This window comes from Micromys minutus (genome assembly GCF_963924665.1).
Source record: "Micromys minutus genome assembly, chromosome: 28".
Classification (NCBI taxonomy): domain Eukaryota; kingdom Metazoa; phylum Chordata; class Mammalia; order Rodentia; family Muridae; genus Micromys; species Micromys minutus.
The window spans coordinates 34184753-34190849 of record NC_137963.1 but is presented as its reverse complement, the minus strand read 5'-3'; positions in this window follow the sequence as shown (position 1 = coordinate 34190849).

Here is a 6097-nt window from a genome sequence, read left to right as displayed (position 1 = left end):
ATACTCATTGAATTAATTACATTTTGTTGCTGTGACAAAAAACATGATGAAGGCTATTCAAAACAGAAGACTTTATTTGGTTTCTAGTTTGAGGGTACAGTCTATCACAGTGGGAAACTTGTAGCAAGGGGAGCTGGAGCTGACGGAGCCCTAGGAAGATGGTTACATTGTTTCTACAGTCAGGAAGCAGAGAGCAAGGAATGCTGGTGCTGGCTCCCTTTCTTTTTTTCACTCAGTTCAGATCCCTAGTCTTTGGAATGGCATTGTCCACCCTCAGAGGTGGGTGTTCCCACTCCAGTGAACCTATTCTAGAAATTCTCTGAGGTTTATCTACTGAGAAATAGTAGAATTTGTCAAGTTGCTAATTAATATTAACCATGTTCTATTTCTTTTTTAAAAAAATATTTGAAATAAGCAAGACAAAACTGTTAAGTTCCAGGGAAGAAACATTACTAATCATATGCAAGGCAGGCTCCAATTAACCAAATACTATAGGCTATGGACCAATTGTAGTGATACTGTATTGGAAATCAGAGGTAAACATTATTCTGCTCATATTTTCTGTTTATTATGAGATATATCACCTATAGGAAGTTCCATATGTAGTGATGATATTGCTTGACTCTTAAATTTTTAAGTATCGTTTTAAGGAAAGCAAGTAAATCCAGGGGAAACAAATGTGTAATTTGTCAGCCTTTCTCTGCATACTCCCCGATGATCAAATGTTCCTGTCAAGGTGCTTGTCGACATTTACAGTATTAAATGCCTCCCTGGTTCAGTTTAATTCAATCAAACACTGACTGCACATTTTATATGTCAGTCATATCTCTTGCTGTCCTATAAGCTTCTATAAAACTTGCTGTCTGAACCACTCACTTGGTACCGATTGATGTGCTGTGGTTGACTGTAGTGAAGTCTTACCTAACTGACTGTATTTCAGGGTCTTAAAATTTAAGAGATTGCATTTTCTGTTCCCCTTACTCTGTGTAATACACTGGTGGTTTGAATAAGAACAGCTTCCATAGGCTCATATATTTGAATACTTAGTCACCAGGGAACCACACTATTTGAGAATTTGAGAAGGACTAGGAAGTGTGGCCTTGTTGGCAGTGGGCATGGGCTATTAGAAGAAAGTGTGTCACTGGGTTGAATTTGAAATTTCAAAAGCCCACGCCTGATACACTCTCATTGCTTCTCTACTGCCTGGGAATCAGGATGCAGAACTCTCAGCTATTGCTTCAGAGGTATGGGTACCATCATACTCCTCACCACGATGATAATGGACTAACCTCTAAAACTGTGGGCAAACCTCCAACTAAATGTTTTATTTTATGAGTTGACTTGATCATGGTGTCTTTTCACAGCAACACAACAGTGACTAGTATAAATAGGAAGTAACAAAATAGATAGTATCAATTATCTGATTAGATCTGTATAGCATCAGAACAGAATGCAAAAATAACATACGTGGCAGGTAATAAATAACAATTAGTCATAAATCTCCCAAGGGTGTTATGTTTTGGGAAGTAGAATTAGGGTCTGTCATGGCATTAGATAACCAAATTAAACAGTAAAGGTTTAGTGAATTATTCAATTAATGAGTCATATAAATTTATATGGTAGAAAATTTATAAAGATTGTATATATTTTGAGTAAAGGTAGTAAAAGAGTTAAAATTTCAAGCTAGCTCCACTAACCCTGCCTTGAGGACAAGTATGTCTCAAGGCTAAGAACAAAGTAATGTGTTCAAAGAAATGGCCCAACCCCAGACCATCTAGACTTGATAAGGTCTGACTCTGCAGCACAGAGAAAAACAAGTACAAGGTCAGTGTGCCCAAAATAAAGTGGCCTAGAGTTGAGTCGTGTCCAAAGTAAACAGTGTGCCAATTTGAATAAACCAATGAAATTGCTAGGTGCCTGTTGCTAACTCCTTATGTAATTTTCCCTATAAATTTGTCCTCCTAATTGAGTTCAGGGTTAACTCCTCTATCTCTTGTGTGAGATATGTGTCGTCTCCAGAGCTCTGGTCTCCCCCTTTCTCCCAATAAACCTCTTGCCTGATTCCAGCAAGATAGGCTCTCTGTGAGTTCTTGGGTTCGAGTTCTCCTGGTACTAGAGTAAGGGGCTTCCCCAATTCAGGGGTCTTTCAGTAGAACTATTTTGGCAGGAGGAAGTATAGAGTAGCAGGTAATGAGAAGGTGGAAGGAAAGAAGACAATTTCTCTTTGTCTCAGTCTGTCCTGATGAAAGAAAAGGATGTTGGTAGGCACTGGAGGACTGGAGCCAATGGACAAATCTCTCTTATCAGGACAAGGAGATTGTGGAGCACACATACTGAGAGGAAGGCTAGTGCCATCTACCAACAGTCAGTCTTAGACTCTCTCAGGGCAGTCACAGGAATGTATTTTGATGGTCGATAAGACTCGAATGCCTGAGAGAACTCTCAGTAAAGAAGAGGGAGTCAGATCTAGGCCAGGTCCCCCTGCTTGTTCATTTTCCCACATATTAGCTTACTGTTTTAAACAGGGCTGGTCTATGAAGTTCAGGCTAGCCTTAGAGTCTTAATTCTGATGCTTCTGTCCCTCAGGTACTGAGCTTGTAGTCACTCACCACCGTGATCTTATATTACTTTTGGGAGAGTTCAAATATTGTTAGTTAAGCTATCAGCATCAATTAATGGGCCCTGCAGTTCTCCAACTTGAATCAAGTCACCATATTCAGAGGAGTTGTTCACTGAAAATCAGGACTTAATGAAGATTTTAATGTCTGAAAAAAAGTTTTTTCTTGTTTTCTTGTGGCCATACTGAAAGCTGGTGGGATAAACTGTTAGCCGCTGTGTTAGTCACTGGCCAGTCACTGGTTGGTGACAAGCACCTACCAGCAGGAACATAAGGGAAGAAGGGTTGATTCTAGCTCATGGCTTGTGAGAAGACCAGTCCACCAGGATGATGAAAGCAGACATGGCAACCCCTGTTCACAGAAGAGTGCCATGTGGCTGGTGCAACTACCAAGGCCCATTCTAATGGCCCACTTTCTCTACCTAGGCCACACCTCCTAAAGGTTCTACAACCTTCTGAAGCAGCTGTGACCAACCAAATGTTCAAGTACAGGAGCCTGTGTGGGACATTCTACATTCACACCCTAGTAGTGACTCATTCATTTGTATACACACACATATATTTAATAGATTGAATTGTTTTTTGAGCTGCATTTTTCCCTCGTTCATCCTGGGGACCAAGCCTAGTACTGCTCACATGTTCTTATGTGCTTGCTCTATGCAGAGCCACACCCCAGTACCCTGTTCCTTTTCTGAGATTTTTTAAATCTAAAACGAAACCATGCCATAGCAGTCTGTGAGAAGAGATCTGCATCAGCATCTTCTCGATTCCAAATCCGTCTCTAGCCATGGGAATGATCTTTGCTGGCTTTTGGGAACCCAGATGCAACTTCTGCCCTAATCAGTTCTGCCAAGTCCTTGGGTGTTCGAGGTTTTATTTTATGGCTACCGCAAGAGTTCCAGCGGCTTCTGCTTTAAGCCACTATGTGACATTCCTGATCAGCAACTTTTACTGTTTGGAGTAAATTCGGGCACAACCCTTGCTGGAATTTCCGCATGGAAAGAGAAGAACCAGGCTGGTCACACTTCAATGAAGGCAGTAGAATGCTAGCTTATTATGTGAGTAGGACCACAGGGTGTTTGGAAATTAACTCCAAAACAAAACTTGATGGGGACTGAAGGAGACGTCAGGAATGTACACACAGAAAATGTAAATGGGACATACCCTGATGACTTCCCATCCTATGGCCTGGTGTCTTAGTCGGGGTCTCTCTTCCTGCACAAACATCATGACCAAGAAGCAAGCTGGGGAGGAAAGGGTTTATTCAGCTTACACTTCCACATTGCTGTTCATCACCAGAGGAAGTCAGGACTGGAACCCAAGCAGGTCAGGAAGCAGGAGCTGATGCAGAGGCCATGGAGGGATGTCACTTACTGGCTTGCTTCCCCTGGCTTGCTCAGCTTGCTTTCTTATAGAACCCAGGTCTACCAGCCCAGGGATGGCTCCACCCACGATGGGCGGGGCCAGGGATGGCCCCACCCACAATGGGCTGGCCCCTCCCCCCTTGATCACTAGTTGAGAAAATGTCTTACAGATGGATCTCATGGAGGCATTTTCTCAACTGAGGCTCCTTTCTCTGGGATAACTCCAGCTTGTGTCAAGTTGACACAAAACCAGCCGGTACACCTGGCCTAGACTGAAGGTGCACCATGGTGTCCTCCAGAGTCAAGATGCTATAAGAGGCCACATTAACTTTCCAGAACAAGAAAGGGCTTTGTATCTTCCCTTAGGCTTTGTTTGACTTTGAAGTCGCCATGTTCTGTCCTGGGAGCTTATCTTTCTCACAGAAGCTGACAGTGGGAATAGTCACTGCTTTAAAAAAATCCTACAGGTGAGAAATCTTGACCAGAGGTCCCCACCAGGGCTTTTATGTAAAATGATGGCATTGGCATATTTAGGGACTTCCAGACATGGGCAACAGTGAGAAAGGTGATGGGATTCATGTGGAGATGGAGCTGTAGCTGAGCTCAGTTTTATTTACTGATATGTTTATAGTGTACATTATAAAAGCACACCCGATTGTCTTTCCGCCATCCTGGGGGTCCCATATCCTGACCTACCAATGAACTCTGAACAGGCCTGTCTCTCTCTTGCCCTTGAGCCGTAGGTAAAACAACAGTATTGTTTGCATTCACGAATAGACAGAAAAGCACCACAAAAATAAACAGTGAAAGCTTGAGCAGCATAATTCTGGCAAAAATATTTCTACAGTAATGGGTCCCACAAATAGATGCCATGTCTTCTATTTTCTCTCTGCCCACTTCTTTCACGGTTTCTCAAAGAAAGCTGAGTGAGACTGATTAGCTATAGGACCAAAGTGAGATTATTAGTCCTTAAAAGAGCTCAGCGGGCCTCAGAGGTGAATCCGAGTCTTCTTGCACAGTGAGGACAGAGGGGTGGTTTGCTCTTTGCAGCCGTTTCCGCCCCCTTTCCCCCATTCTTTTTCTCTCCTGCATTGTTCACGTTCTCTCTTGAGAATAAATTGTCCTAGAAATTCTCTTACTTTCTTATTTGTATTTTGCCTTCTATGTGAGGGTGGCTATGGAGAGGAGAGGACAATATACCATGCCATCTCGGGTGTCACTCCCAAGGACCCATCTGTCTCAACCTCCCCAGTGCTGGGCACACATGCACACACTATCATACTTGGCTTTTAAACATGGGTTTTGGAGTTAAAGTCATGTTCTTATGCTTGTAAAACAGATGTTTTACTAATTTATCTCCTGCACCTTCTCTCTTGTAAGCCTTAAAACTTCATCATGGAATATTTAAGATTACAGTAATAGAATAGTAACATATACCCTCATGTACCTATTAACTAGCTCTAAAGAGTATAAAAGTTTTTCATTCCTATACCTCTATTTTTTCTAGCATAGGTGAAAGAAATCTATAATATATTATTCTATCCATAACTACGTGGGTATTTTTTAGAGGAAGACTGAAAACACCAGTAGACCTTAGCAAAGATTTCTGGGTGTCATCTGATTGAACACTTGCTCTTTCTTGGTTTTGTTATTTATATTATAATCTGACAATGAATTTAGTTAATTTACATACACAATTGTACTCTACATTCTTTATTTACAGATGTTTTGTTTGAACTAGGATCTAAACAAGGTCCACATACTGCATTTGGTTGCTATCTTTTATGGTATCTCTTCTCTTTCCAGTAGTTAGCCTCTCAGCCCATTTTTTGATACAACTTCTTTATTAAAAACAGAATACTTTTCCTATATAATGTTCTTCTCATTGAAGTCAATTTCCTCCTCATGGTACCATTTCTTGTAACCTTAAATTTACATATATTTTTTGAAGACTCAACCTAGAGGCCAAACTATGTTAACATTCAATTACTTGGGCAAGAATAATTCACAGGCAGCAAATGATAGGAAACTGGTCATTTCACCTTTACTGGCATTTTAAAGTTAATTGCTGGGTTCAGGTACTGCTCATCAGAATCTTATAAAACTCACCACCAAC